This window comes from Triplophysa rosa, linkage group LG23 (genome assembly GCF_024868665.1).
Source record: "Triplophysa rosa linkage group LG23, Trosa_1v2, whole genome shotgun sequence".
Lineage (NCBI taxonomy): Eukaryota > Metazoa > Chordata > Actinopteri > Cypriniformes > Nemacheilidae > Triplophysa > Triplophysa rosa.
In genome coordinates this window covers 6,718,918-6,741,793 of record NC_079912.1, presented here as the reverse complement: position 1 = coordinate 6,741,793, position 22,876 = coordinate 6,718,918, and positions in this window count along the sequence as shown.

Genomic DNA, 22,876 nt, shown 5'->3' with positions numbered 1-22,876 from the left:
ATATGTATCTTTTTCATGCAAAACGAGTTTGGGATTGAGCATGTCTTGACAGTTTTTGTGCAAAAAACAATTCATCCAGTACAACTCGGCTAATGCCAGTAGTCTGCATAGTTGTACTAGGTCATTCTCACGCAACCATTTAAATAGCATGGTAGTTATCATTTTATATACAAATCATATAATTCAGTAACAAAAATCATCATAATAACCATAACGGTGTTCTCTAAAAGTATTCTCTAAAACAATTTTAACCAAAGAATATATATTCTTTTAATATATTGCATTTTCTGCTGAAAATCTCATTACTGTAACAAGTCCAGGTGCATGATTTGTTGAAATTTAAACATTAAATAAAAAAATTCTGAAAAACAGTTATACGAGATGTTTTCAAATGACAAAAAATTATAAAAATGAACCGTGGAAAAAATAAGTGTCCATGACTAATGTTCTCATCCTCCGTAACAATTTTAAAGGACTGTTTACACTCACACATATCTTTGCGTTAAGCTTGATTTTGTTTGAAGCAACACATCCGTCAGTAAATGTCAACCACGAAACGGATTTCTATATATTTCTCTAGTTAAAGATGTAGCATTCTCTTGTCGTACTGTGCACGTGACAATATTGATTATCATCACTGATACAGGTCGTTTTTCACATTTATAAAATGTTACATCAATAATTTTCTAGAATATATACTTCATTAATGTCTGATTGTGCATGATGAGTAAAAACTTGCTTGGGCTTCATGACTTCTCTAAATTTTACCAAAACGTTATGGTATTAATATTTTTAGCCTGTTACGGCAATGATATTTTAAGGTCTTGATGCTTTTAAATATGTCAGACCTTGTTTTAATGCCTAAAAAGAAATGTATTTAAAAAATCATGTTTGACATCTTGCGAACCAAGATTTTGTGAGAATCACCCAGTAGAATCTTCACGGTCACATTCATTTGGAAACTGCATGTAAGACTTTTAAAATGAACAGCAATTGAAAGCTACTAGTGGCACCAATGAGCTAAACATTTATGGGACCACGAGGTCATTGAAATTCTACTCTGTGAACTGTAAAATACTCAGCGGAGATGTTTTTAAGCATGTAGAAGTCATTTCCGCAGGTTGCTTCACATCAACCACCCAGAATGTGAATTCCTGCGTACCATTAGCACGCTTAACCTCTAAAATTAAGAATGCAATTACTATTACACAAAAGAGGAGACGGACGCTTATTCTCCTCAGTGTGGAATGATGGGTATTATGGTAATTAGTTGACAGAAGGTTAAAGTCAATATATTTTAAAGTAATCAGCACGTCACACTTTCTGCATTCGAAATGGCAGGATGAAAGGCCGTGGTTTGGTGAGTTTATTAGCAGTGCTGGGGAAAAGTCAGCTTTTCTAACATTACAGAGAAAATCTTGCAGAGGGATTTCAAACGTTGGCTATTTTAAGGGATGTCTGCAGGGCTGAGATAGGGAGAGGTTCACGACTGGGTCCGTTTGGAAGGGGCGAAGGCGTCATTCGCGTTGAAAGTCTTTCACCTCTCTGTCCTTCCGTGACAATCTTGAGCAAATGTTGACGAGGTTTCTCTCCCGGGAATTTATTCGGCGAGCTTTGTCTAAAGCCTATGTCGAATGCAATTTGATTTGCTTCCCTGAAATTAAAATTATCTTTATTAGAGGGTAACCAACCGTTAGTTTACAGATTATATTTGCCAATATCATTTGCATATTGCTTTCAGAATAACACTGGGAAATGATAGTTTAAACAGTGGGAAAACAAAACGTCGGCAGTCAATCCAACCAGCACGGAAATGGCGAACATCATTTTGAGCTTGAGTTTCGTTGCCACTTTTATAAATACAATAATCTGGACTTTTACATTAATGCATTTGGCAGACATTAGACATTTATCCAAAGCGACTTACAGTGCATTGTGTAACATTGTGTGTGTTTTCTAGGAATTTAAGCTGTGATCTTTGCTCTGCTGATGCAGTGCTCTCCGCCGGTTCATGTAAAGGAGCAACATGACTTGCCGCTTTCATCTGGCAGATGATACAACTGCAATAAATTCCCCCTTTCTTAAAGAAGAGATCCGACCTGAAAAGCAGAAAGAAAAGCAGAGCAGATCCTTATGGGCTGTAGAGAGTTGGTAGATGCAGAAACAATGCTTTGAAAGATATGCAGAAGTGTAAATGAAGTTCACCTCAGTCATTAACATGAAGGGTTTTGTAATCAGGGTAATTGTGGATAATAACTGAGAGCAGAGAGCAGCAGTCCCTCCCTCTGCAGGGGTACGAGCACCCCGAGGGTCTTTCCCACTGGTTTACCAGATTAATCAACTCCTGACTCTCAACATTCTGGACAAATACTGCTGGCACATCAGGAGTGGAATTTATAAGACGTTTCTGAAGTTATCGTTTGTCTTTTTTTGTCTACCCTCGTGCTAATATATTATATTTACATGTAAGTTTTGACCCTTCAAGATGATACTGAACCATGTTACACCTCAGCAATTTTGTTGTGGTCGTCTTTAAAGAGTAAATATTCCTTAATTGTTAAGCTCCTATTTTGGTAAATGTAGTGTCCAACAACAAGTTTACGTACATACAAGGTGTAAAAACACTATTATTTTGTTATAATAAGCAGGTATTCTTACCTTACTTCTTGACTGACTCTCAATTGATTCGCTAGGCGAATCATCCGCTAATCCCCTCCTTTCCGCCAGAGCCATTGAGAGAGAGAGTTCTGCCAACGGAGGTCCAAATCTCTGGAGCGTCACGTGATTCATGGAGCCTTCAGATAGTTCCAGGAAGTTATGTTTTCACTTTAAATGCTTTATTTCTTTCATTTTTTTATTCATTAAATGGCTTTCGTCTTTAAATGGGTTAGAAGTTTACCTCAGTTGGTCTGTTTAGTCGCAGCTCCATGCGTTACTGCTAACTTCCGGGAACTATTGAGAGCCTCCGTTGCTGTGAAAACCTGTTCCATCGGAGTCAACGGAGTTGACGCAACTCTCTCTCTCAATGGCTCTGCTTTCCGCCAGCCTACTCTGGTCTGATTGGTCAGATGGTCTAGTCTGCTATGATTGGTCTACCACGAATGAGGCTCACGAGCTACAGTATTTGGGGGAGTGACGTTTTTCGTGGGCAGTTCTAATAAAACGTAGGCGGGGAAAATATGTAGTGACGTAAATCTGCGGCGGTTCACGAATTGGACTAGGGCACGGCTTGTTTGCGTGATTCAGAGTCGACTCCCTTTTTTTCCAAGTCAATATCTTTGTTATTCATTCACTTTCGGATTTACAACTTGGCAGACTGCTTACATTCACACACGGAAACATGACACACTGCATGAAATGTCATTTACATGATCTCGTAATATGTACTCAACACAAATTTCATTTTGATGGTGAACTATTTCTTTAATCACCTGTTGTCATTTTAAACCTGTGTGACATTTATTTTTCTGCAAAACACAAAATAATTTTTTTTTGAAAAATGTTGGTAACCAAAAACTGTTGATCCACATTGACTTCCACTGTATGGACACAAAACCAATGCAAGTCAATGGGGACCAACGGTTGACATTTTTAAAAAGATCTTTAGTGTTCTGCGGAAGAAAGAAAGTCACACAGATTTGAAATGACAAGAGGATGAGTAAATGATGACAGAATTTTCATTTTGAAGATGAACTATTCCTTTAACCTATTATGTAAGCACGCTACAATACAATTATCTTAGAATTTATCACTTTGAACTTATACAGTAATTCCCTTTACTGTATGTTTATGCATGTTTAATGTGTTTCTTTGTATTGTGCTATACTACAGGCTACTTTATTTTCTTGAACAAAATAAGAGGGTTTAAAAAGTGATATCCCAGCCAACTAATTAACCTCGAGTGTATATGTGAAGAGAATAGCTACAGGGCATTTTACCAACCAGGAGGACATCAGCACTTTTGCCCTTTGCATTAGAAATCACACTGCGAGCGCTATGAAACAGTTTAGCCAGACATGAAATTCTGTCATCGACCCTGTCCCAAATGATGCTCTTGATGTGAACTTGTGGTCTTGGGTCAGACATCTGCAAAATAAACATGTACTGTAATGGTAACTGTAGGGTGTCCCATTTATCATTGGTTTGGAAGGGAGCTTACAGATTGAATGCTTACAGGCATTCTCTTTACATGCACAATGAATCACTGATACACCCATTTGTTAAGCAAATTCTAGAAAAAGGCTGTTTAATGATTAATCGCGATTAATCGCATGCAGAATAAAAGTTTGTGTTTACATAATACATGTCTGTGTACAGTGCATATTAATTTTATAATTATAAACACATACACATATACTGTATCTTAATATTTATTTATAATTTTATAATTTATTGATTTATATATTTTTGTAATATATACACGTATGCGTAGGCCTATGTGTTTATAAATAGAAAATTAATATGCACAGTACACAGACATATATTATGTAAACAAAAACTTTTATTCTGAATGCGATGAATTGTGATTAATCGTTTGATATCCCTTTTCTAGAACATTATTTGAGATTTTAGACTGGCCTTAAAACACAAAATGGCATATTTAGCTTAATGTCCACGTTGTTATAATGGGGGCGCAATAAATGTATTCTTTAATACAAGAAAGTTTCTAAACAAATATCCCGGGGCTGTCCAAAATAGAAACAAGACCCCGAACGCTCTCCAGATGAAAGATTATTGTTATTAATAAGTCCAGCAAGAGCAATATCAATTCCGAAACGCAAGTTACGAGTTCACAATGTCTCGACATAACTTTATCAGCCTGATTAAAAGTTATAAAGTAGAACAGATGTACACAACAACAATTCCTGAAGCACTGCAGCCATAACCAGACACGTTTTATCCTACTCGAGAAAAACCAAAGCACATGCCATTAAAAAAGAATGTGATTTCATTAATCAAGTGATAATTGCTGTCCGTTCTGCTGAGATTTCATTCACATGTGACATTTGTGTTAAATACACCACCTTGCTATATTGCTTGCACTTATCCAGAGCAGATACGTGTTCACCCGACACTAATATCATCATCAAGAAGGAGAGGAAATGTTTGTCTGGTGCGTCTCTCTGAAATCTCTCTCTTAATTGCTGTTATTTGTCGCTGTGGAATATTGATAGCGCTGGAGGGAAAGATTGGCAGCTGCATGAATCGTTATTAGTCGGCCTGTTGGCAGAGGCGAAAGGGTTCGATATACAGACGCTCACCATCGGCGGGGCCCGGGGGAGATGGTTACCCTCTCACACAAGAGATAATTACCCATCTGAGAACCACTGCACCCGGGGCATCAGCCACACACACACAAACACATATGATCCCGTGCCAGAAACAAACTCATATTGTGATATTTACACAGGTGAGCGGGATAGATCATTGGAAAACTAAACAACCACAGACATTCTAGCGCTTACAGTAAATAATACGAAAGAAAAATATAATTTAATTAAATTTAATAAATGAATACAGCCACAGAAAAAAATTAAGAAACCACAATTATTTTAAGTTTTTCTGTCTGCATTACACTGTAAAAAACTGTAATTTAATAGACTTTTCTCACATATTTTTGAAATGCGGTAAAATATGGTAAATTACAGAAATAGGCTGCAAATTTACAAGTTGGCTGTAAAATAACATGAAAACATGAAATGTTACTTGACGAAACAAATATTATTTTACCGCTTTTTGCTGATGCCCAGCTGCTGGAATATTACCGTTTTTATGGGTATTTTACAGTGTATGTGTTTAGTTGAAATTATCATTTTTGTGTCATTTTGTACAGTAGTGCCAACATTTCTGTAAACTCCCAAATACAAATATTGTTTCATTTGCATTAGTCTGAAGAAAATTTAAATCGGACAAACTGGTTAAAAATAACAAAGAATATGAAATGTTTACAGGTCTTGAATACTGCCATATTGAATACTGTCATATTTAAACAACTGGAGTGGTCTATTTTTTTCAGCAGCTGTACGTATAGACCACTTCACAAGATATATAAATAAATTGCTAAATATGGTTATAAATTATATGTTGGTTGTATTCTGTTCAAACGTTTGTGTATTCTTAAAAAACTAAAACCTTTTCTGGACCAGCATTGCATGCGCGTTGTTTACGTCGTTCATCAATGGATGAACTTTTTGGAGCTTCAAAAAATTGCCCCCCATTCACTCCCACTCTACAGCTTGGAAGTAAAACGATACGTGGTATTATAACTCCGACTGCATTATTCTTCAATAAGAAATTCACATACACTGAGGATGCCTTGAGGGTGAGTAAAACATGGGGAATTTTTCAAGCCTGAAGTATCCCTTTAAATGCAACAAATAGTGTATTTAATACAACAGTTATACACTAAAATATGAATATAAATAAATATTAACATAAATCAAATATAAATAGTTATTAAAAATATAAAAATTATTAGCCACTAGCCAGACTGATAAACAAACCCAGACTGGAAGTTAACCTTGAGCCAGGATGTCTGATGAAACCATCTATATACACTATAAATGTGCGTTTTGCCTATTACAATGCACTATACTCTTTATAGGTGTAACAACATAAAATAATAAAAAATACCCATATGAGCATGTGAGTGTACTTAAAAAATGACAAAATAATGAGCATCAACACTTCACCAGATGGGATGCTTTTACACCACCGTGCATGAGTTTACTGTTTAAATGTAGTAAATCTGTTCTTAGCGGGTGCTGAAGCTGCATGTATTTAATTGCTGACATTTAATCAATAGATTCAAATGGCAGAGGAGACCTATTATTCGCTGGATCATCAATCCTGTACGACAAAGTGAAAGTGAGGTGAGATAATTGTGAAGCGAGAGGTTTTCAGTAAAGGTCAAAAGTAGTTTGTTCAGGGGATCAGTGCGAGGATTTGTAGCTTGAGTTGGCAACAGCCCAAAGTACACTCATTACATCAGAATGCCATGTGTGAACGCAAGAGCATACAGAACATCTCTCTCCGTCAAATATAAAAGTGATTCAATTCAATCCAAAAAGCAAATAGAGTTACGCAGCTCAAATTTAACAATTTCATTGGAGTGTTACACCAATAGTTAGAGCGTGAATAAGAGTGTTTGAAAGGTTAAAGCAACTAAAATGTCATTTAATTTTAGGGAAGGCATTGGGGTTTCTCAATTTTTTTTGTCACATGATTTATTACAAATACTGTAATCTATAACATAAATTAATTTACCCACTCCCCAAAAAAGAGAAGCTTCTGTGATCATTTACACTTTCTTCCCACAAATGGAAAAAAATCATAAAATATATCTGTCATTCGTCGGAGTTGATAGCCTCATGGGCAAGTGCTCCGACATGTCCGTGTTAGAATCCTGACTCGTGGTCCATTCCCGATCCCGCTACCCTCTCTCTCCCACCTTGCTTTTTGTCCTCTCTTCCACTTTACTATATAAATACAAGGCAAAGAATGCCAAAAAATATATATAAAATAAAAAACACATATATTGTAGATCTAGATACAGTATATCAGTCATTCAAAATAATTTGATTATTTATAAATTACATATATTTGGTATTATTTAAAAATACATGTATACTATATTTTATATAAGCATTTTACTTTTATATTCTTTTTTGCTGGTTTCATATTATGTTTATCCTCTTGTGTTTTTGACAATCATTTTCCTGGGTTTTGGCTCAATACGCTTTTATCATTTGTTGTGTTTATTTTTGTGTGTATTTTTTTCCAAGCTCAACTTAAGTTTCAAATTTTGAATACATATTTGAAAAAATGTGCCTGTGAAATTGAAAAAAAAAAATGTAACAAGTAAATACGCTAATAGGAGCATTAAATGAGTCACGGCTATAAAATAATAAGAATAGGTCATGTGTGTTTATTGCTTAAAATATTATATTATATAATAATATACAATATGGAAATATTCATTTATAATAAGATAAATAATAAATGATATGTTGTAAATGATATGTAATGATTTCATTGACACTTTGTTTCATTATTTTGCTCAAAAATACCCGAGGTCGGCTTTGAAATCAAAGTTTAGGAATCTTGTCTTTACTCAATAAATATGAACTGGGTTATATTAAAACAAAACCCCATTACGCCATGTATAAATACATCACAAAAAAGACTAGCTGGGATTTCACAGGCAGGATCACACACTATATTTTAAATGAAGAGTGAAAATATCACCTTTCCAAAGTTTGACATCACTTTTGTTTATTACAATCTAAACGTCTTTTCCTGCTGCTTTCTTTCCTTTAAAACTGACTCTTGATACTCGTGATGTATCTCTGCACATTCTTGGCTAAAGCTCACAGACACAAACAAACAGCATTTCAAGCTGCACTGAGCACCACCTGCCGCGTGATCCTCTGAGTTCAGACCAGCGGGAACTTGATCAATCATCATACGACAGACTCTCCGTCATCACACCGGCTTTAATTATGAAAGCTATAAATAATCTTTTCTAGAACTGTAGATCATCTGCACCGTGGCATCCACAGGTGGATATTTTGTCTCCCCTCCGGAGTCTCTCGTGTCATCGAGTCAGCGTGATATATCGCTAAGCTGTGATTTCTCGCTCTGTCTCGCGTTACTTATTGTCTGTATCTGGCACCAAATAAAACAATGTGAGAAATTATATCCATTATCGTAAAGGGACGTGCGGGTTTAACAAATAGCTCGATCCATCAGAATCCGAGACAAAAAAATAATGAAAGAATGGCTCGTTTTTATCTGACGGAGCAAAAGCCACGATAACAGACGTTTATTTCTCACACCTCCAGAATGGTGAATATATGACAAGTATGCATTTACGAACGGCTTACAATGATCAAACGCACCTGTGCGTGGATATCAGATACCCAGAGTGCAAAGATACATTAAAGATGCTCGTGGGAAAGGGAAAGACTTCTAATCAATTCAAAGACATGACGTCCATTCATCTCTCGCTGCTGCTTGCCGAATAAAAGGCTCCGTCAATTCAGTTTATTAACCGCAAAGTCGGTGCCACTTGAATTCCCTGAGCAGTCAATAAATCGAGCAAGGCCGCGGCGGTATTGTACGAGCCTCCAAACGGCAGGCGTAAGTTTTACGCCTGCCGTTTGGCACAATAAATGGCATTTCAATGCCCCATTTCAATGCCATTTATTGAAATAAAACAAAAAATTTGGATATACTCTCAGTAAAAATAATTAAGGGTGTGATTACTTAAGTATACTTGTACATGTTCTTTAAGTTAAGTTAACATCATACTTACAATTTATTTGTTTATTAAGTATTATTAACTATTATATTAAAGTCCCAGTGAAAAAAAAATTACAATGCCTATTTTTTCATGAAATATTGCAGCGTTTATTGTAAATAGTTTATCAATGTGGGTCATTCCCTTTTTAAAATTTGCGTACCCTCAAAATTTTTTGTTAAAATCTGAAAATGCACTTCCGTCCTGTAATGACCATCTATCTTAGATGACGCATGTAACTTTGACGGCTTGGGCGGAGCATCCTTTAAATCCTCCCCTTCAACTGTCTGTCTGCTGCCAGTTCCATTTCAACATGCAACGGCTGTATTTATACATCCAATCAAATCGCAGAGAGAGACGAAAGCCACGCCCACCATTTTTCTCCTTAGAAATTCCATTTCACTCGGAAATGTGTCAAACTGCGGATGTAAAAACGATCGCAACTTCAGGTTCACGGGGACGTTAAGTACCTGTATAGGCCTATTATATTAAATTAAGTATTACAGGATATTAAATATGCTACTCTGTTTCCATGTGAGTAGCATATTATCTTTTTATCCTTGACATAATACCTTCAAGTGTACTCGAAGTTGATATGAAGTAAATTCCTATTATTACGGTGTACAGAAAATATCTGATTCAGTTCCATGCATGTTTCATTTACTCCACTAGAATGCAAAGATCACATACATGAAGTATATTTTTGAAAGTATATAAAAAGTAGACTTTTAATTTAAAATACGTATACTAATACCACAATGGAATAAACTTTTAGGAAGGGTGCTAATCCCAGCCAAGTCTCTATATGATAAATATATTTTGGGTCCCACTTCATTTGAAGTCTACAGGATTTTTGGTAAACCTTAACTATGACTTCGAAAATTCGAATAAAAAACTTCTCCCCAACCAACTTCACGGTTTGAGGCATCAAATTCATATTTGTAAGTTAAAGTAAGAAGCCAAAGTAAAGTAATACTTTAATCCCAACCCCTGTGCATAATAGTAAAAGTGAAGCTTGCCAAAACAAAAACAAAACATTATAAAATTAACTAGCTATTATAAGTAGAAGCCAGTTTTGGCATGATTTACACGATAAACACAACACATTTTAAATTTACAAGAAGAGAAAAATAACAACAATAACCTTTGGTACTCATCTGCATGACAGCGATGACCTAATTAGATTGTGAATAAGTAGCTGTGCGTAAGTGGCGCTCTACAAATAGAGAAATGCATAACATTAACATGATCTCAGGCCTCTATTTCTGTGATTAGATAAATCAACAGCGGCCTGGTTGAGTCATAATGCGCTGGGTTATTAATGCTGGTGTCCTTTCACTGCAGGTGTAGGGTTTTACCTGGCCGCGGCTGACGCTGGCATTTTCCCGCATGTTGCGTGCATTTCATTCTGTCTTAATTACCAACTCATTTCTCCTTCTTTCTCGCACATGTCTCAGCGTAATTATTCACCCCATTATATGATGCCTCTATCCTCCACACTTCATTATGTCCTGGCCGAGGAAGATAAATTAATTTCCTGATTAAACTGCAGACACTTGAGGTTTTCTCGCTCCGAGCTGGCACGAGGAGTTTGGTGACATCTCGCTGGCATCTCTAACAGAATTTGACTTGATTTAGTTTGCTTTTCATTTTACCAATGTAAAGGAATTCCCGGGTTTACTAAAAGTTGAAATCTATAAACGGCTTTTGCTTTTTGTTGCACAAAAAGTACACTCCTTATTAATTATTATTATTATTTAATCATAAATGTTACGTTTTCTGGAAGATACTGTATAAAGTAAATTTTCATGTATTTTCTTTTCTCTTACATAATTTAAGCCTGTTCATTTCAACACAGTCTCACTAAACTATTTTACGCTGTGGCTAATTTTGTCTAATTTGCACGATCTTCGTACATTTTTGTACGATTTGATTTCACGGCAGTGACGTTCGATTTAGGGGCGGGGATAGGGTTGGGGCTTCAGTATTGCTTTTTTTCTCGTAATTGTACGTTTTTCACAGCGTACAAATTCATGCGAATTAATAACTATTTTACGAATTTTTATTTGAGGTGTAAAATGAAGCTGTTTTGAAGGTGGGACTACTGTTCTAGGTGTAATTTTTATTTACTGACATACAGTAATATCCTACTAATTTTGTCCTATACTTTATTAGTATATCGTGCAGTTATGTTATGTCGTCATAAAAAGATTTGATTATTCGGTTACACTTTATAATAAGGTGCTATTAGTTAACATTAGTAAATGCATTAGCTAACATTAGATAACAACAAAAAATTTAGATTTTCAGCATTCATTTAATGTTTGTTAATGTTAGTTCATGTCAAAACAGTTATTCATGTAAGCTCATGTTGCATTAACTAATGTTTACAGTAACAACTTTGATTATAATAATGTATTAGTAAATCCTGAAATTAATATGAACTAACATAACTAAACGCTGTGTTAGTATATTATGCATTGTTAGTTCATTTTAGCTAATGCATTAACTTATTGTTAATAAATAGCACCGTATTGTAAAGTGTTACCGATTATTCTTTACAACATGTATTCATCATGACAATTTGTTTATTGTCCTGCCTACTTTCATTCGAAGCACATTGCTGTAATGCAATTTTATAATTATAAAAATATAATTTCCTATGGTAACTAACAGTATGCTACAAATGATCTCAATTAACTTAACCCAAGTTTAATGATTAAGCTTGAGCCGAGAACATTGCTTTCGTGTAGCATTACATTGTTCATTCCGTTTTGCAGTCACACTAAAAACTGTGTGATTTCTTCCCAAACAAGCTCTTCTATAACACGCTTTGGGTAATTTTTAATTAAAAGCAGGAAGATGGCTGGGCTGTTTACCGCTTTACTCTCCTGCCAATGTGGCATCTTCTCTGATTAGGTGTATTATGGCTAATTTATGGCTGATAATTAGGCTCAGTTTCACGCTAAATTTCTCATTAAGCTGCAGGGGTTGTCACTCCCCGTGTGGAGTTTGCACTGGCACGACTCGAAAGTTACGCATGTACAGAAGACAAAGCCGGTACACATCACAAACGTCATGTACAATCTCTTTCAGAGCCCTTCCGCTGCAGTCAATTATCACCCTTCATATTTCATCATTTCACATTTAGGAAAACACGAGTACACCGTGTTTGGAGAGAAGAATTTCATTCTAAACGGTGTCCTAATTTCTGTTCTTCATTACAACCTCTGCTTTCCAACCAAAAAGATATAATTCTGTATTTAAACCACATTTGACCATCAGCATCACGTTTGGTCAGCAAAGCTCACTGGAACACACATCACCCAGCAGTTTGATCATCTTTAATAAAAATAGATCAAAACGTATGTAATATTCTTGCATTTCTGCTAATAACTAATGTTACAGTACAATAAGCTCATAATAGCCCTAATTATGACTGTTTTTAAAGCTGCCGTCTGTAACATTTGCTTCTCTATCACCACCTCTGTTTAAAACGTAAAACTGCAGGTTACTTTACTTATCTTAAAGGAATACTCCACCCAAAAATGAAGATTCTGCATGAATTACTCCAAGTTGTTCAAAATCTGTATGCATTTCTTTGTTCTGTTGAATACAGAAAATGTCAGCAACCGACAGTTCTGGGACATCATTGACCACCATAGTAGGAAAAAATATTGTATCATTTTGTTGTTGTTGCTGTTCAGTTGAACACAAAATGAGACATTTTGAAGAATTTAGGAAAGCAAACAGTTCTAGGGCACCTTTGACTGTAATTTCCTACTATGGTAGTCAATGATGTCCCAGAAATATTAGTTGCTAACATTATTCCAAATATCTTTCATATTTGTAATCATTTTCATATTTTTCTTTTCAACAGAACAAATAAAAGTATACAGGTTTGGGGGCGAGTAATGATGACGGAGTTTTCCGTTTTGGGTGGAACATCACTTTAATGTACATTGAAGTCAAATGACATTAAAGTGACATTTTCCCTAAATTCGTATACCAAACAGCCCAAATCATTAACTTAAAGACTTTTCCACACTGATTGTTTATGTACTTTCTCTTTTGTTTATTTTTAACCAAAATGGCGCTAAAAGCAGGATATGTATTTGTTATGATAACGCAACCAACAGATAACATGAACAGACCAATTCAGGGTCACTATATATCCTAACATACAAACATTGTTTGTGTTTCTACAGAAGTACAAATCAAATAAAAAAAGTTTGTTTTTGTTTCATCCGTAATTGTTTTGTTTCAATTGCATACTTTCTTTTCCTTTCGTCAGATAATCAAAAAGATCCTTTATCTGCCTCAACGTCATTTGATGTGCAATTTATGTTGTTTCCTATTAATGATAACATTGAGTCTGATCTTTAATTAGCAGCTTTTGTGTTGAAGACAGATTAAATAAACAAAGGCTTTGAGTTAAATGGGTCCCTAATGAGAATAGGCAAGAGGGAAACATTTGAATTATTGTTAATTATGCTAATAATGGTAGCGCTTTCACACAAATGAGACTCTGGGGTCATTTTTGTTTAAGAAACGTTACTTATTGTGTTGCACCACAGACAACCATTATCAATGAAGCCTTCAGAGCCTTTGATGAAGGCGTGTCTTTTTTATATAAATGAAGCGCAGAACTAAAGATCTGAATAATACTAAATCTAATAATCTAATAAATGCTGTACATCTTATCCATATAACTTTAACAATTATTAGTGAATAATAGTGACAACCTGAATATTGTTTAGCATTTGAGAAGAAATAACAACTCATGAAAGTTCAAGCCATTGATCACATAAAGTCATGTTCAGACATCTTATCACTTCTGTTGCTCTGCTCATACATTAGATTTGACCTTTGCGACTACTTTCAGGAATTGTGTTCAAATTTATCATACACCTGCATGTTTAAACAAACAAGCAAACAAGGGTGTCAATAAATGAATGAATTGAGGCAGTTTAGGTGTTATTAGGTGATTATGACTGCAGCTTATAGGGAAGGAGAGACACATTTAGCTCAAGGTCCTACAGTGCAGATAAAGCTTATGGAAAAGTGCATGTGGCTGCAGTTCTGGGACGTGCGCTAACAGCTCAGAGATGAAGTGCTGACAGTTTGCCTTTAAATGGAGAAAGAGGAAAGGCCTTTTCTGCTGCTTACACCCCCCCAGCCCCCTCCCCCAGAAAGTCCCCAAATAAACTTCAGTTGTAAAGCAACAACGACTACACTCAACTTTATTTTCCTGTTAAAAACAATAACTGTTCTATGTCTAATCTGTTTGCATGTCTTCAGGACATCAAATGCTGGATGGACTTGATTTTTTTACAGTTAAATAATAATAAAACTGAAATAGTGGTTTTTGGTCCAACAGCTGTGTCTTCTGGTATTGTCAAGCAGCTTGGCCCCTTGTCATCTAATGTACGTGACCGTGTTAGAAACCTTGGCGTTTTCTTTGATCCCATACGTTGTCTTTTGATAAGCAGATGAGTACTGTTGCGAAAAGCAGTTTCTTTCAATTAAGATCAATTGCTAAAATCAAGAAGATGCTTTCCAGGACCTTCAAACTGTAATTCATGCGTTTATAACTTCAAGGTTGGATTACTGTAGCTCCCTCTATCTGGGTTTGCCTAAATCATCTCTGGACCGATTGCAATTGGTGCAAAATGCGATAGCCAGATTGTTGACTGGTACCAGAAAACATGAGCACATTACCCCAGTACTCGTCTCTTACACTGGCTCCCGGTCAAGTTCCGTGTTGATTTTAAGATTTAGCTCTTTGTCTTTAAAGCGTTACATGGTTATGCTCCACAGTATATTAGTAATCTTCTCATTCCGCACTCCACCAGATCTCTACGGTCCTCTAGTCATTTTCTTCTCTCAGTCCCTCGTTCACATTTTAAAACTAAAGGCGACCGGGCTTTTGCTGTGGCAGCTCCTGGGCTCTGGAATAGTCTTCCCCTCCATGTAATATCTTCCCCTTATATTTCTTTGTTTAAATCCTATTTATAAACCCATTTTTATTCTGTATGTTTTAATTCCGTTTGAGAATGTAAAATTTACTTTTTGTCCCTTTGTTTTGTCTCGCCTGGGTATGTTTTGACTTCGTTTTATATTTGTTGTAAAGCACTTTGGTTGCAACCTCTGTTGTTTTTAAATGTGCTCTATAAATAAATTAACTAAACTCAAGTAACTAAAATGAGGTGTGGAACAGCAACCAGGTCGACATGAAATAAAAAGTAAAAAATGAAGGCAGATTTAAATGCATTTTTTGTTACCCAATGTTCCCAAAACGTAACCTTTAAGGTCATAACCATCCCAGCGACCGAAAAGATAAGGTTTTTACTTTTTCCAACAGTACAACCTGATCTTATGGGAATTCGTAGCTATTTTACGAGGTAATGCCTACTAATAAAAATTCCTACGTAAATCGTAAAAATTCATTGAGCTGTCAAACAAATAATTGTGATTAATCTCATCAAGAATAAAAGTTTGTGCTTACATATTGTGTGACCCTGGACCACAAAACCACTGTGAAAAATAATTGTCGGTTTTAGTTGTTTCAACTTATTTTTATTTGTAGACAACATTTTTTTATAAAATGTTGAGACAAGAAAATGTAAGTTTCTTGGTTCTCAGCTAGGGTGAAAGTTGAATTAACGAGCACAATTGTTGTTTAAACTAAGGCATGCTTCTTGAAACAACTGCATCATATTTTCGCAGGTTTTTACTGCAAGTATCGCGAGATTGAAGCAGATCAAGGATCTCCTGCACGTCTCTCAGTTTCCGGCCTTGGTGACCCTGACAGACATTCTTCTGTCTGCATTAACGGTGAGTTTTTAATTAGTATTATTTCACAATGGTTTTAACTACTTTGTATATTGTAAACTAATCTTACCACCCAGCGCGTTTACTAGGCTAGTAGCTTGGCGTGTTTGCTCAGCTCAGTCAGCCAAAATATTTATGATGGCCAATCAAATCAAAGAAGGCGGAGTTGCTGTTTACAGAAGTTTGAGGAGATTCTGTTAATGGTAAACGAGTGCAACAAACGATGTAATTAGCAACGCATTTAATGTGTTTTATGATTGAAATGTTCAGCAACATCCATGAATACCCAGTGAAGCATTTAAGGTATATTTTTGACGCAGTTCGTGTAAAGTAATTTGTAATTGTCGCACCGTGTCAACCAGAGACGCGACATTGCAACACAGTAGAAAGCATGTTTTCCATGGAAAAAACGCAACGGTTTAAATATAGAATCCATTTTATCTCGTCAGGTGATGAATCCAAAGTCCCTGTAGGCAAGCCGTGGCACTAGGCGGCCATGGATTCAAAGCCAACGGGCAGCTATTTCACTCATGCAAGGTAAAAGTCCTTGAGTGCGGGTTACAACACGCATATGTAAGTTAGATTGTAATATTTTGGTTTGATTTGTTTCATCAGTATTGTTTTCCTGCCATTTCTGGCCCATGTATTGCGAGTTACAGATGAATAGCCATTGCTCTTTATCTCGTGTATTGATTGAGGGATAAGATAAAAAGCGATTCGGTGTTCTCTCGAAATGTAGGGGAGAGTGATTGACAGCGTGATGCGCTCGTCCCCAACCCCAAACGCCCAAAACCCCATTTTAAACATTTAACAATGTCTAAATGTAATTTAATCTGTTTCTCGAAAGATTACATTCACATTTCGCGTCTAAAAACGCAGGGCGCGTCGATTTCTCCTTTCCAAAGCGCTCCGGACCTTGCGCTCCCTAGCCAGAGCCGTTGAGAGAGAGGGTTCCGACACATTTTGATCTCGCCGCCACACAGTCACATGATTCATCTCTCAATAGTACCAAAGTGTTAGCCAGCAAATTCGTTGTTGGACCTCAAGTATTTCTAAATTGCTGTATTTGTCTCTGGTCATGAGTAAGTTTTTAGGCTTAAAAAATGACTTTAGTTAATTATTGTTATTATTATTTTGCAGAAAATAGACCCTCTGTTCTATGGATTCTGGATGACAGTTAAATGAAGAGGACATGCAATCTCTGCTCTCGTAGTTCATCAAATCAGTGTATAATAACAAGGAATTATACACCAAAGTCACTACAACAGGTTGTGTCCCTTACCTTGTTTTTATGCTGACTGAAGGCAAATTGACTTGAAAAATCATTTATTTAGGCAGCATGGGACATCACAAGATTCATTATAGCTATTAGCCCGTGTCTACACCGGATGCGGTGCGATTCGACAAGAGACAATAGAACGCATTAGAACCCATTATAATTTAAAATATTGTCCACACCGGACGTGCCGCGGTGAGACGCAACAATCCCATTAGAACAAGTCGTGTGTCGCGTCGCGCCATGTCCGGTGTAGACACGGTGTTACTCGGTCTTTCTCATTTTAATTTTGTAATGGTTTTTGAGTTTATCTTTTTTTTTCAGATTGTTGCTGAATTCAGCCAGCTGATGTCCGCTGACCTCATGAGGTCCTTTTATAGTGGCCTAGATGTACATTTGCCAAACAAAATCCTACTGTGGCTTGATGCTAATGCAAGTATTTTTTTGCTAACCTATAAGATTTCTTTATTTGGCATTCACACAATACTCTGTTTAAAATATTTCGTTTTTTGCAATGTTCTTGTGTATTGAGTGTTCATTCATTGTCATTTCAGGACTCACACCAGAACTGCTTTTTTGTTGCACATGTCTAAGGATTCCTTCAGTTTTTTTAAAGCTTTGTGAGGTATGTTTAAAAATACATTACAGAGGTCACTCTTTGAAGTAAAGAAGTTGTAGAAATTACATCATAATAGGCACACCTGAAAACTAGTCGCTTTGAATCAAAAATAGGACACTGTCGAGTGTCTGAAAGCGCTTGCCAGCCTGTCTTACATCAATATCTGATTGCTTACTAAATTTACTCATTTCAATATTTTTCCTTTTGCATTATCAGCCAACAGATAAAATGGAAGATTTTCTAAGAGGCATTCACATGGACATTTTGATTGTAAGTGAGGAGCTACGCGAAGACGTCTTTCCAAAGGAAATAAATGAAATCTCGCCAATTCTTGAAGAATGTCAGGTTCTTACTGATATCTCGGATGTCCCCAAGGCTTTTGGACTCCTGATGGGTTTACTTTATGCTGTGAACATTGACTACCCCAAACACATTAAGTAAGCCTTTGAGGCTATGCAAAAACACATAATGAACATTGGAGGAAGCAGCTGGTCTTCATGTGTGCATGGTCTCCGCAACAAGTTGCTACCTAAAAGTAGCTTTTTTAAGAGAAGCTTCAGGGTTTTGTATACCGTTTGCAAATATTGTAATGTTGGGTCAAGTTTGTTTTTACACATCTCATGTGAACAAGTTTATTTAAATAGACACAATCTCCTAAGAATATTATACAGTAATTATATGTTGTAATTCATATAATACAGTTTTAATACAGTTTGATGTGCTAGTTTTTCTTCACTGTAAAAAAAACTTAAATTTTGAAGTGCAACCAAATTGACTTTACAAGGTAGTTGAAATGGAAAGTAAACAGTAAAATAAGTTTGTTATGTAATATAATAGTAAAATATCAGATTGAAATGACTCGTAAAGTCAGTTTGATTGCAAAAATGTTGTTTTATATTTAAAGTCAAGTAATGCATGCAATGTATTATTTCCATTTGACACATGTAGCGAATTGTTTGTTTGTTTGTTTGCAAAAAATCTATTAAAATGTTAATGGAAAAATGTTGTGCCGATCAAGTTAACACAATGCAAAAATGTTTGTCATCTTAACAAAAAAATTTAAGGCAGCGGGGTAACAAATGTGCTTAACTTGACTCAACTCACTAGAAAATAATACTTCATAAATCATTAAAAAGACTAATTTTAAAAGGTTGACTCTACTTTGAAGGTAAGTTAATACAGCAAGAAATGAATTGTCAACTTAACAAAAAAATTGAAGGCAGCGGGGTAACAAAGTTTTTTTAAGATGACTCAACAAATAGTTTTTTACAGAGCAGTCATAAGTAGCACATGTATATTTCTAGCAAAAGCCAACAATAAAAAAGTATCGATTTTTCTTTTATGCCCAAAATCTGTAGGATATTAAGTAAAGATCATGTTCCATGAGGATATTTAGTAAATTTCATACCGTAAATATATCCAAACTTTATTTTTGTGAGTGGATGCAGCAAAATTGCTAACAAAACTGGCCGGAAACACGCTTACAAACTTCTGCTGCTGCCCGCTCTTTGGGAATAACCCACTCAAGTTTGGTATCCATGTAACTGCTTTCGGGATCATCTACTCTCCAAATCATCATTACAGTGGTAAGACAACAGACAGCTTTAAAACAAACCTGCTTCTTCCCAGCAACGGCCTGCTTCAGCGCCTCTGGTGGATTACTGATGGAAGGCGTTTTTCTCAATATTTTGATGAAAAAAAAATGTTTTTTGCACCTTAAGATTCTGATTTTCAGATTCCCCCTCCCCTAAACCTAAAGTCACTGGCGCGAAAGCAAATCATACTAAAATGAACCCTCATTATCATCCATGAGAAGGAACTGAGGCATTAAGGAGATCTCATTTGGGATTTGTCTTTTCTGCGTGAGCTTAACATGTTCAGAGAATACTTCTATCAATCCCCTGGGACTCGCACGCGCGGTTCCCTCCCTCAGGACCCATTTCACCCTCAAAGAGGCTCACCACCCTTTCCAAATCTCTCTCTGAACACGTTTACTCTCATCCCTCACTTCTGCTGCAGTCGATAGGGTTACGGATGTGCTTCGACCAACTGTGAAACCACTGTCTGCTTCATATCTACAGCCCACTTCAATCAACTCTGAGCCCCACCAGCCCACAACATCCACGGCTGTCATACGAGACGTTTCAGTGGCCGTCTTGGTGTGAAGGACCCCATCCGGGTTCCAGAGGTATCTGCGGAGAACAGCCCGTGCTTGGAGACAAATAGAGTTGTTTGTTCTCAGTTCGTAGACTATACCAAGAATCCAAAACGTTTACAAGTTTTATGTAAATCAACTAACAGTAAAACAATCTGTGCTGAATGCAGTTTGCATGGTGCAGTTCCCCAGTTTCGCGGGTCTGAATTTGATGTTATGGAGGAGGCAACAGACTATCGTGATTTAGCATATTTGACTGGGACAGACATCCGAATCAGCGTTTTAAAAACTCTGCTGGATAATGCTCTACTCTTTCATTTCAGTTTAGTTCAGAAATTCCAGTAGCCAAAATGTCACTGTATTGCATTAATACAGTGGCGTAACTTTGTTTTGAAAAGAGGTGGGGACAGAGATGACAAAAAGAATATTACTTTAATAAATTGCTTCTGTAATAACTCTTTGGGAATATTTATCCGTCCGTCTGTCCATTGGCTATACTCTGCTTGTCGACTCCAGCTCTCACAGTATGTGGTTCCCAAACTGTCATTTGGGGAAGGTACCTTGGCTGTTGCGGTGCACTACACTTAAAAACAGTTTATTCCTATGACTAAAAATGTCACTTGTTCATTGGTTGTTGCGTTTTTTTGTGCTTGGACACTGGATGCACAAGCATGCGCTGTGAGTGCGGATGATGCATCTATTTTTATACTGGCTGCGTTTCTGAAGTCCCGGCTCTCTGTCTTCCGCAAATATAACTTACGAGTGTGAGCAATGAGAGATGGTGAGAAAGCAGCACGTCCTGCGTTTTCTATGAGTTTTTGATGTTTATGGCCCCTAAACAGTCTTATGGGGGGTCCCCACCTTTTTTTTGGTGGGGGTGGGGGTTAGACTCGCAATATACAATTTATACAAAATACACAATATACATGATCATAATATGCATAACTATATACTATTTATTTTAAACAGGCTTACATAAAAGAACAGGCTTCTTGTATTGTATTTTGGATTAAATCAATGCAGGCTTGGTGAACAGAAAAGACTTTTGAACAGTAGTGTACGTCCAACAGAATAATTCCAGCATTATTTACCAATGTAGTATTTACTGTTTTCCCTAAAAACAACTGGATGATTGACACTTTGTGATAATGTTTGTTCCAAAAGACTTGTTTAAATGCAAGAAACTAGTTTATTAGATATTAAAAATATAAATTGTGACAAGACCGTCTGTCAGTCTTTGTGTTAGTGTTGTGGGGATTTTTCAACGATTTCAGTGCATAGTTACGTCCAGTAAGTGGCAGCAAGGGACTGTTATGAGTGAGTCTGTCAGTCAGCAGACTATTCAACCATTTCAGTCCAAAAGTCTGCTTTATTCAGGAAGTAACTATGGCTATCAATATGTCAATCATAGCTATTTCAAGAGTGAATCCCGCATTTATATGCCAATGTAATTCCTGAAACATGTGGCCATTGGTCTTAGCAGCATGAAAAACAAGTTTTATTCCATTCTGAATGGATTATAGCACAGAAACCGCACAACGAGCACTATATTATAATTACTAAAAAGCTGTCACTCATCTTCATCGAGATCTCTAGCACCCCGGAACCAGGCCTAATAATAATTTATGCAAGGAATACAAAAGCCCCGACAAGAAGTTGATAAATATAGTGGAAAGATATATAGAGAGAGAAAATTACCCCTCAAAAACGTAGAAGCTTCCTCTTCCCGACTGCGAGTGAATGTTTATTATTCTCCAGCTTCTGGAAGTTAGCTTCACCGGAGCGATGCCAATCAAGCAGTCATGTCAACGATGTCCTTAGCGGTCTTTAGACGTGGGGCGGGGTGTTTAAAATTTAAAGAGACATGACAACTAGCCCGTAAACAAACTTAATATAAATTACTGTAAATAATTAATTCACGAAATTTACCACATCCATTGCATGAATTTAATCACATTTGTCATTATCATTTTTAATCAAAAATATCTGAGGGTCCCTAATGCCTTATGGGGGGTCCCAGATCCCCCAGCCCCCCTTCAATTCAAGCACTGCCCCTAAACATTAATACACACCTTCCGAACGCAGTTCTTAATTTCTTCCAAAAAGTGGTGGGGACCTGTCCCACCCGCAAATTACTCCTATGCATTAATATATATATTAATATGAATTTCATTTGTAGCCCAACCTGTTTATTAAAAAGGCATATACTTCTTTCATGTAGCTCTATATTAATCTAGATTCTGCATTCGGTGAATAAGATGCAGATTTGCGTGGTGCAACTGTTTAGTGAATCCGCCCTGAGGTCACTTTCTGTAGTTTGACTGATCCAAGTTCACTCAAAAAAATCTGGTTTTCAGGAAGCTTCAGGATAAAATAAATTATCTTAATTAAACTCTATAAGCATTTACTCAGAATATGAATAAAAAAGCGGGCTCTTGTGCAAACGGGGCCTTTATTCCTTGAGAAGACAAGTTATGAAGATTTATGAACACTTTAAGAACTTGCAGAATTCCATTATTTTACATCTCTATTATGATCTTCATAAGCATGCATAATGAAATGGCTAATAAAAGATTTAATAAATGGGCTCGAGTTTAAAGTCAGATGGATTTGGCACGGGAGAGAATGAGGGGGCCGTCTATTGTACACACAGAATATAGAGGGCTGTCACAAATGGATTAAGTACTCTGT